The sequence below is a fragment of the Limulus polyphemus genome, unplaced genomic scaffold, assembly GCF_000517525.1.
Source record: "Limulus polyphemus unplaced genomic scaffold, Limulus_polyphemus-2.1.2 Scaffold789, whole genome shotgun sequence".
Classification (NCBI taxonomy): Eukaryota; Metazoa; Arthropoda; class Merostomata; order Xiphosura; family Limulidae; genus Limulus; species Limulus polyphemus.
The window spans coordinates 233,096-244,767 of NW_013666399.1; the positions used below are offsets into that span (position 1 = coordinate 233,096).

The following is an 11,672-nucleotide window of genomic DNA, read 5'->3' on the forward strand; positions in this document are numbered from 1 at the left end:
ACGATTCACGAACTTTACTTATGGTCACTACCACTTCACTTGACTTCGATTAATTGTGTCTATATCTTCCTATCTGCAATTATTACATATCTATGCGTCACTTCTTGCCGGTCTTACATATACAAAATAGAGGGCGTCTGGAGAACACTCAAGGCTTCACGAACGAACATGATCTTTCTAGAATCTCATGACGTGTTACTAGCGTCACGTGACTTCCGCTGTCGTAACAATATCTTTTGGGGTGAGGGTCTCTCACCTGACTGTCTAGCCTACTTACCACAGGGAATTCTATCAGTTCTTTAACGTATGAATACGGTTTTCGTACCAGAGACAAACTCTTTCGTTGTTTTCAGCATACAATGTCTACGGTCACGTGCTCCAAATTATGTTCATCATTACGCAAGCACGATAAAAGTTTTCTTTAATCTTAATTTAATAAAATGTGCATTAATTATAATAGATTTTAAAATATATACGCATTCATGAAAAAGTCAGTAAATCTGTAAACATTTGTTTTATGGTGATCAAACATCAATGAATTGAACTACATATATCTGAGGGAAAGTACCAGATACTCGCGCAAAGTTACACGAGGGCTATTTACGTTAGAGGGGAGTCGGCTATTCAACAGCAGGTTGCCAATTCTTGAGTTACTGTAATCGGATAGTGCGATTTAACCGTTACTCACGGACCCAAAATGCGGAGCGCGATTTTGCAGCAACGGGATGCAAACCACAATCCCTCGGAGTTATGGTTCGTTTTGGCCATATGAGAGAGAAACATAGCAACTCAATAGATCATATTTCTATAATGAAGGTGATAAAAATAAATCAGTATATCGTGGATACTTCGGAAGTATGAAAGTATCTATATTAAGGATGGTTATACACTATTTTTTTCAAGTAAAAGTATATATTTTATCTAATTTTCCCGTAGTGTTCTGAACCTAAACAGTTTGGCATAAGAAAATGTTAGAAATTTCAATTAGTGTATATTTCAATAGATAATTATGTCCTATCTCTACCAGCTTGACTTGAATGCTATAAATATACATGTATGTATCCATATGAATAATACAGTCTTATGTCGTGCATGCCTGTGTTAAGATATCGAACATTAAATAAAACACTCAAATTCAATTTTTCCTACTATTTATGACACAATAAACTTTCCATGAAATCTACTTTATTCAATGAAGCTTTGAAGAAGACAGACTATACAGAGTTTTATAATAGTGTTACGACAGCGGAAGTCACGTGATCCAGGTAACACGTGATGAGTATCTGGAACGTGCCTGAAGGCTCGAGTGTTTGCTAGACGCCCTCTATTTTGTATATATAAGACCGACGAGAAGTGACGGCATAAATGATTGTATAGCAGACAGGGAGATAGAGACAGATAATAGAGTCAAGCCGTAAGTAAAGTGTGTAATTCATTGTGAATTATAGCGTGTGATTAAGTTAAAGTGACTGTGGAAATTAAGTGTATTGCAAAGCTGAGTTGACAAAAAATAAACTAGTTTTATTTAAGAAAGGACTTGTATCGCTGAAGTTTCACAGAAAGAATTTCTACGGAAAATTAACAAACGAACGATCAGAGACATAACAATAGTTTCGTTTTGAGTTTACTTACTAATTACAAGTATTGTTTGTTTACAAGTTACAGCTTTAATGTTTTGAGAATATTCTTCCTTACCGTAAAAGCTGTAACTTGTAACAAAATAAATAGTTTTATAATGTTGTACATAACTAAAATTTTGGATATTAGAGGTTATGCAAGCAACTGAAGAACCTAATATAAGAAATAAACATCGTCATTTATTATCTTTCTCCGTGTGGTACTTATGTAAAAACAAAGATATCGCTAGTTGTAGAGCTATAAAGCTGTCAAAGACCATCACCAGTAGTCTTTGGGTGCAATGTGCTCCTTTAAGCTATAGTAACTAGTTCTGAATTATATAATAACATCATCTTTGTAGAAGAGCAACGAAGTTATCTTTTCACTTCGCCTACATAACTATGTTTTTACTATAGCGTACAGTTTTTTCGTGTTCAAAAACTTGCTGATTTACGTCTACCATACGATCTTATGTTCCATGTAACGAAGAAGAAAAATAGCTTTTATCGATAAAAAGTCTTAGTCAATATCTTAATTCGAGAATGGTAGTTTGCTTACTTTCTAGTTTGATATATATGTTTTGGAAAACAAGGTTAAAAATGTAATAGACAATATATACGTGTTGGTTTGTTTTGAATTTCGCGCAAAGCTACACGAGGGCTATCTGCGCTAGCCGTCCCTAACTTAGCAGTATAAGACTAGAGTGAAGGCAGCTAGCCATCACCACCCACAGCCAACTCTTGGGCTACTCTTTTACCAACGAATAGTGGGATTGGCTGTCACTTTTTAACGTCTTCACAGCTGAAAGGGTTAGCATGTTTGATGAGACGTGGATTGGAACCCGCGAGTCTGAGATTGCGAGTCGAACGCCATAACCACCTGGCCATGCCGGGCCATTCATTTTAGGAACAAGGTTAAAAGTGTAATAGACAATATGATAGCGGTGGAACGGAAAAGAAACTAAAGCCGTAAACCATGCATTTTATATTAACATATGACTTTTATTCCTGTTCCAATAAATGTTTAGTCAATGCAAAAAGTGAAATGCAATTTGTAAGATGTGCTTGAATTATTTATACTAATGCAAACAAAAATCTGGGGTTCTCTATGTATTGCTCATCAAGAAGTTCATGAGAAGCCAACAAGTCTTTATACTACCGATCAAAATATTTCTTCAGGCTTGTTACAAACATTTATATTAAAATAAAACAGGTTCCCAATAAACTTGTTTTTACATTTAAAAATATATAATATCTTTCCGCTGTATCTTCTTATTTCTATGACATAAGAATAATTACTCAAAATGTTTAAAAATTAAGTTTTAAAATTAGAATTTTGTGTACATTTGTTACTTTTGAGTTCAAAGGCTATGATAGGAAAATACACCTAAGAATATTCCTGTTACACTAATTATTTAAATAATAATGAGATATTTATAAATCTACGTGCTTCGTATTGATCTCATTAATAGAAATGAGAAATTTTAACGCAAATATAATTAGCTTATCTTTTGTTATCTATAAATCTCATGTCATGTAAAAGTTTTAATATCATAGGTTGTACACTTGATAACAAAACAAATATCACAAAAAAAAGATTACAAGACTCCCATAATTAAGAAACTTTGAAATAATATAACATCATGGATTGCTATAATGTGATTAGAAAAAACAACCTAAACGCTCACTTTCTTCCTGGTGAAGGAGAGCCTACTCGTCGAAAGTGCTCGAGCTTTGGCGTCTTTTTTAGACTGGTATAATAATGTCTACGCAGATTAGAGAAAAAACAGTTTAAAAGTAAATCTATAGTTATCATAACACATAAAAAAAGCTATTTTATTTTTATCTATAAAAGTAGTTAATGAAAATGAACATAGAGAAGCCATATTTCGTGATTTGTTGTTGCTTCTTTTTGTATGTTTAATCAAATAAGCATTGCGGTGCTTTTTGCAGGGTTGGGAAAACTTTCCGTTAAGCTTAGTATTTTTAAAAGCCCTGTGCTTTTTACAATATATATATATATATCTGAGCCAGACCAGATGTGATTACCAGTCAGAGGGATTAAACGCCGCTACGGTTTTTAGCTAGCCTTATGTCTGTAGTTCAAATTCGATGAACCCACTTTGAGACTAATAATGGTTGGAGACGGCTTGAATGGGTAATGAAGAAAAACTTTGATATAAGTTTAACATAACAGCAAATGTACAACAATTAGGTTAAAGAAAAACATTTACTTAACATAGAAATAGTAAAACAATATCTCTGGATTTACACTAATTAATTAAATATGTACTATGAATTCAGAAAAAAAAAATATGAGCAAAATCTATTTTATGTAGAACACAAATTTCAGCTAATATATTCATACTGAAAACATGTTTATAATCGCGACTAAGACTTTTCACTGATACTCGCAGTCAAAATGTATTGAAAATGTAGGAAAGATAAAGATATTTAGTTTGGAAATCTTTTAACATTATATTATTGATTTTGCTCGTAATACAGAAGATAAATAATCAAGGATATGATCGCTGCATTTTATTCATAAATTAAGATGCTTTGACATCACATGCTTATTCAATTCACATAATAAAGGGTAACGGGTGGTATCTTTGGATCATTGGTTTAGGTAGAAAGTAAAATACTTTAAAACAACTAAACATTTCTAATATCCTAATCTCATGACAAATTGTTTCAGGTAATAAATAAATTATTATTATTGTTACTTTAAATTTAAGACGCTAATGGCAAACTTGTGAGTACCCATAAGGGCATTAATTTATATATTCTTACATTTAAATTCAAACTAGTTAAATATACAGTTCTTAGAAAAATACAACAAAACAATGTCGTTAAATAGGTAATTACAACCAGAAGTTAGTTTAAGGAAAATGTAAAGTATTTCTGCATATTTTAAGATCAGTTTAATAAAGGTTTCATGTCTGACTTAAAACCTTCGTAAAATGACGACATTTTGCTCGTTCCTTGCCTTTTCACTAATCATATTAACTATCGAGAAATGAATCTCTCCTTATCTTTATTACAGTTATTAAGATGATGTTCTGCGACAAAACTGTACTTAGATGTTTATAACAAAATAAATAAGGAAATGTGAATGTTTTGAAATTATTTTCAATATATGTCATGTAGTAGCACAAATAGGTAATAACTATACAGCTCCATATGCCACGCTTCTATATGTATGTAGGTTCAGTCTGAAAATCACCTTATGTGACTTATTACCTAGAATTGTGGATGATCATCCCGTAGAATTTCAAATTCACAAGCGTTTTGTGAACTTTATGAACTCCTGCCGTTCGTTTGAAAACGAGCTAGTCAGATTATGCTATAGAATGGCTGTAAATGGCAGTGGATCTCCTGCTGGGAATTCCATCAGTCAAATTTGTTGTAAATACAATCTTCATCGAGATTTCTTTGATGTAAAAAGCCCCAGACTGGCACAAGAACCAGTGGTATTAGAGATTTTATCTGCTTCAGGGAGATATCAGGAGGTGACGACAGAGTAGATATAAATATTATTATTTCCCACCTGTGTACATATCAATTATCTGTATAACTACTGATGTCTGTAACTGTTTCCACCATGCGAAATAAAAACTTTCGATTGTCTTATGATCAAAATCCCAAAGATTCGATCCATATGAACACATACAATATGTTTTAAACAGACTGTATCGCACATCATATGAACAATGTGAAAATTTAGATAGTAACGAATTACATCTCTGGTACAATTCATTCACGCTTTTCTGAATGGAATTACTTTGTAATTAAAGCTGATGTAATGGCCAAGGTGTACAGCTGATTCACTTAATGGAATCATCATGCAACAGAACAATATAGGCTGTTATACATTATCATTACTAACTGAAGTAGGACACCTGAATTTCAGAAACTGGCATTTCAATGGATTGAACTTAATGTTAAGGTCCTTGCCTATTTGTTCGGCAATTTCCAACATATTCAATAACCTAGTTCTCGACGAAGCTAAAAGGATAATGACATCGACGTAAGGGATCACTCCTGCAAATGTTCTGCCAATGTAGCAACCCTGACCACAGTTACGTAGCTCAGTAAGTAACATATCAGCATAGATCGAAAAAAAAGCACAGGCGATAGAATTCCGCCTTGCTTAACACCATTGGACACAGATATCGAACCTGAAAGAATCTCTCCCCATCGAAGCCGCACCGCCTGTCCTATATGCTTAAGTAACAGTACTCTACATGTTAAAGGACATAAACTTTTCTCAAGTAATCGTTTAAACAGTTTAATATACTGATAACGGTCAAAAGCCTGACTCGCATCCAAAAACATGCAAAACACGGAAGTGTGATTATCTAAGTAATACTGAAAGGTTAGTATGTCCGAAATAAAAATTCAAATGCTTGTGGTTCGCATACCCTTGACCAATAAACTCACTTCGCACTTTGGGATTGTGGATGCAGGATAAGCAAGAGTAGCCTAAGTGCTGGCGGTGGATGCAATTGACTAGTTGCCTAAACCCTCTTCTTTAGGGCAGGGCGCTTGACTCGCAATCTGCGGGTCGCGGGTTCGAATCCCCGTCACAACAAACATGGTTGCCCTTTCAGCCGTGGGGGCGTTATAATGTGACGGTCAATCACAATATTCGTTGGTAAAAGAGTAGCCCAAGAGTTGGCAATGGGTGGTGATGACTAGCTGCCTTCCCTCTAGTCTTACACTGCTAAATTAGGGACGGCTAGCGCAGACAGCGCAAATAAACAAGAAAACCTAGAAATTCGTTTAAGGGATGTACATCAATAAACTTCTAAATATACAAGACGTATAGCCTAATATAAAATACTATTAATCTACTTTCATTCATCCACTATGTAGGCTTAAAAATATTGAGTGATATTATTTTTAATATAAATTTTACCAATTTTTCCAAATATCAATATAATTTTCTATCGGGCATATCTCCTTTAAATGTTATTTTTTATTCAAAGTTTGAACGTCCAAATAATATTACGACTTGTTGCTGTATTTAAAGTTCCCTCTACAATTTTTGACCTTGAATTAAAATGTCATATAACTGTAAAAGGAGAGAGTTAAAAGTATACAGTGTTATTTAACATATTAAATAATAAATATACATTTATACTTTTTAATGGACAACTTTAAGTTATTATAAAAAGTTTCCACAGAGCAAGTTATTGCATAAAAACAATGAAATTTATGTCGTTTTGCAATAAGAAAATATTATAATTGATAAATAAATATATATTTGTAAAGGGCCCGACATGGCCAGGTGGTTAGGGCGCTCGACTCGCAATCTGAGGGTCGCAGGTTCGAATCCTCGTCACACCAAACATGCTCGCCCTTTCTTCCGTGGGGGCGTTATATGTGACGGTCCATGCTTTTGTCAACGAATAGTGGGGTAGCCAAGAGTTGGCGGTGGGTGGTGATGACTAGCTGCACAATATATTTGTAAAAATATAATCAGTTTTAATTTTCAAACTTTATCGTCATGATATATATCTATGCAAATTTATATTTAATTTTTAGATAAACATTTTTTTCTTACTGTAGCTAAATTTTCTACGGTAGCGTATAAAAGGATACAAAATCTGGCTAGTTGTATGTCTTTTCGCTTTCTTAAAAATAGATTCATCTTCTTATAGCAATTAGTAATTAGTTAGTAATTAAAAGAAAGATATCAAATTATTTTCAAAGTTACTTTCTTTCACAATCCTAAAGATTATCTTACGATTGGTAGCGTGAATGCATGTGAAAACGTGATGAAATAGTCTGGAAATAGCATTTTTGTATGCCACTTTGGATAATCGGCTTATTACAAAAAACTAGTCAATTTCGTGATCGTGCGAAAAGTTTTAAAAAACGATATGTCAGAATTGTATATTTGATAATATATCATTTAACAAAATATATGAAAATCCTGGGCATATGTTACTCAAATGTATACGAAAATAACATAAGAGAAAAATGTGTATCTTGAATGCATTTTACAAGCATTTGTTTGTAAAGGAAAAAAGGCTTACAAACTGTCTTTACTCTGATTTTGAAATAATTTACAAAATATTAAAAAACTATTACGTGTGAGGATTAAGATATGTGCGATACGTTCATCTTCTTATTATCACAATTACTTTCAATACTATGCATTAGAGTATTTCACGCCAGTGAATACACGCCTCAGAGATGATGCCTTAGATCAAGGAATTGATTGTGTAAATAAAAATACGTTTATTTAAATTTCAAAAATGTATTTATCTATATATAATCAGTGGATTTTCGAACGAACACATGTATGTAAAACTTAAATTTTGGTACAATGACAAAAGTACGTGGATTTTGAGGCAAACATAATATGATGTACAAAGTAAGATATGAGCTATAATATATTTAATATTCTAATACATATACCAGCACATACAATTTTGGATAGAGACACATTAGAATCGAGGTTTGTTACATCTCTTTTCACTTTTCCGTCTTTATATAATAAATACTAATGAATTTTTCTAGTGTTAATAAATATTATTGCATATTTTTTAGAGTTTAACTGTTATATTCGCTATTTAAACACCAATTATTTGTAGAAAATTCTAAAACGATTCCTTTGGTAGATGCTGATGATATCATTTAACTTCCATTTTGTGTTATCACAGGGAGGTGATATTGTAATTTTGTTGAAAGCGAATAGTTGAAACATAAGACTGTTTCCATGGAGCATATTTTTAGTTCGTTTGTAGAAGTAAAACAGAAGGTAGCAGTGTCTACGTTTATCAGTTCTGGCACACAGTTATATAAATAACTGTTTCGAACACAAGATGCAGTACATACATGCTTTTAATCTTTGCCACTTTATGATGTTTAGGTTGTCTAAGAAAGATATTGAACAAAATTATGTTATTTCGCTTTTTAAACTAACATAGTGAATTCATTCACATTCTTGACATTCCATTACCTTTGACTTTATTGTTGTTCTATACAATTACTTTGAAAATTACAAATAACTGTTTGCATAAGTTACACGTATTTAAATATAATGAGACAAACCAGTGATTTGTTGAAACATGTAGTAGGTTCTCTACATAAGATAATTTTCGTTATGCTCATAAATCGTTGTTTGTCAATGTAATACTGTATTAATAGACAAGTATTCAAGTTTAAATTTCTAAATCTGTACGTATGTTTTCAGAGCTTTCGCAGTTTATTTACTTCTGTATCGAGACCAGTCATATCCTAATAGTTAGAGTACCCGTACTGAGAATACGACGGTATGGTTCGCGTCCCCTTGCTGTAGATGTGGTGTCCTTACTTTGAAAGTGTGGGGTGCATAAGAGCGACTGAAGTTTAGAGACGGCTATGCACAGATAGCGCTTATGTAAGTTTTCGCGAAAAGTCTAAACAAGAAAAGGGCTTTCTTCAGTTTTCGTCAAAGAAAAAAGAAAGTTATAATAAACACAAAATACAAACATTTATTTTCAAGTTATTTTATTTCATCTGATCCTTGGAATGAAATATAAAACTTTGCTGATTACACAGAGAGAAAATTATGTCGTAATATAACCACATTTATTTAAATACCCTCTAAGAGGCTGTATATTCTTGTTGTAACTTTTTGTATGTTGCTTAAGTAAAACATAACCATAGAAACACTTATTTAAACACGATTTTCTAACGTACTTATAAATCAGACTGACTGAGTTTATTGGTTACAAGATACCTAATAACACTTGAGTCGCACAAAAAAGAAAATTCAACAAAGGTACCTGTCAATTTTGTAATTATTCCCGCTAAGTAGTGTTTTTTTGTGTATTTTGCAAACAAAGTGAGTGATTTCACCTAACTGTTTTGGTCAGTTCGTAGGCTGAGTGTTACGAGAGGCAAATCATAAAATTACTTGATATTATTCAAAATACACCCACCGTTATTACAATAATGAAATGATATAACATGAAATATGCAAAATTAGCTATCTTCATCGTTCGTCATATAAAGACTGAATGATCTTGTCGAGTAAGTATCTGTTAAATAAGTGTATAATGACTTGTCAAGAAGATAAAACGTTTCAATTAAATACAAAAGATGAACGTAACTGTTCCACGAAAAGAGCATTACAGCGATTTCAGTCTCTAGTATATATTTTATATATCTGCAGAAAGGATTGTTATTTTATGTTTCAAAATCTTTTTTCTCATATGCATTATATTTTTATATTGCCAATAAAAATAGGTATCCCCTCTAAAATACAACAACAACAAACGAGAAGTAGCATTTAAGCATCAATTTATTACAGTTTAAGAAAACCTTTTCTATTTCGGAACATATAAAAGCGTTATTTAATGTATTAGTAGTAAATTTTATTTACTACCGTTGAATATTTTCTAAAATAAGCAAAGGACGTGTATGTTAGTGCAATTTCTTCACGACTTGGCAGCCAATGCTTAACTTATTATATAAGCACGAATTATTCTATCTCGAACTTTTCAATTAACACAAATATACTTAATAAAGGATACGAATTAATACATTTTTCCACAATTTTATTTAATATACCCAGTTATAAATAACTAACTTAGTTTTAAGATGTTTAATGAAGGTGGAGGGTTTGCGTTTATGTACAACCTTTTCACAGATTTTTCAGAAAAATAATCACATAAATGTAAAATGTGCTGAGGTGAAATAACATAAAATGATCCAAGTTGCATCAAGAAGGTTAACTTAACAAAGTCCTGAGTAGTGTTATATCAGTATGGAGTTAATAAAGTTTTTAATATGAAAATATTTCATTTAAATAAATAAAAAAGGTACAAACATTCATGTTTCATCCTTTTTATAGTTAATGTTATACTTACATGAATTTTAAATTAACATTTTAAAGTTAATTTTTATTGGATTGAGATTTTGAGTTGGTAGAATTTTATACCTTTCTTTAAAATTACAAATCTCATTTCTATATGTTTTATCTTTGTATTAAGGAAAACAGTTCTATTAATTAATCATTTGAGTCTCTTGCTAGTTAATCGGAAAAATAAAACTACAGAGGATTAATAGCACTTCATAAAAACGAACTGTATGTACTAATACAATAGAGTATTTTCCATATACTGTTACGTATCTGCTTGTTTGCTAATTTCCCGGTATAAATTCTTTCCGAGGAACTTCAGCGATACAAGTCCTTTCTTAAATAAAACTAGTTTATTCTTTCTCAATACAACTTTGCAATACAAAGAATTTCCACAGTCCTTTAACTTAAACACACGCTACAATTCACAACGATTCACGCACTTTACTTACGGTCACTATCACTCGCTTGACTCAATTATCTGTCTCTATACCGCTATCTGCAATTATTTATCCGCTTTATTTGCCGGGCTTATATGCAAAAAAGTGGGCGCCTAGAAAAGACTAGAGTTGCCAGGAAAAGTCAAGATCCTTCGTGAAACTCATGACGTGTTACCAGCGTCACGTGACTTCCACTGTCGTAACAATACGAACCGTGGAGTCATGAGAGACATGTTTTAGGCTTATATAATTTGTTCTCGGCGAATTTTCGACCACTCAACAATGCAATATCGCCACAGTTCATTTATGGCTAGTGAATTGAGTTACAATACTTTTCAAGGAAGGATATTCATGTAGCATTGTATTCATTGTATTCTATAATGAAATATCATACATTTCACATATATATATAAATATTAAAGGAATAATTGAATCGATTTTTCACTTTGAAATATTATTCTAAGCCAACTGAACTTTTGACCGATTTTTGTAAAGTATGATTGAAATACAAGAATTATTCACCATCGTTTATAAACTATATCAAATAGTACATACTAAGTTGGAGTGAACGAATAGCTATATGGACTTAACTTGTATGAAAGCTTAACCAATAATTAATAAAGTAATATAATGGCTGGAGACGGCTTAAATGGGTAATGAAGAAAAACTTTAATATAAGTTTAACATGACAGCAAATGTACAACGTTTCGACAAGGTGACAAAACCTTGATGATGACAAAACCTTGTCGAAACGTTGTA

General features: G+C 32.2%; 1 protein-coding gene across 2 annotated transcripts in view; it reads left to right on the forward strand.

The window, feature by feature from the left end:
* LOC106460535 (hemicentin-1-like) overlaps positions 1-11,672 on the forward strand; it is a 190,591-nt gene that overhangs the window by 13,699 nt on the left and 165,220 nt on the right. The window lies entirely within an intron of this gene.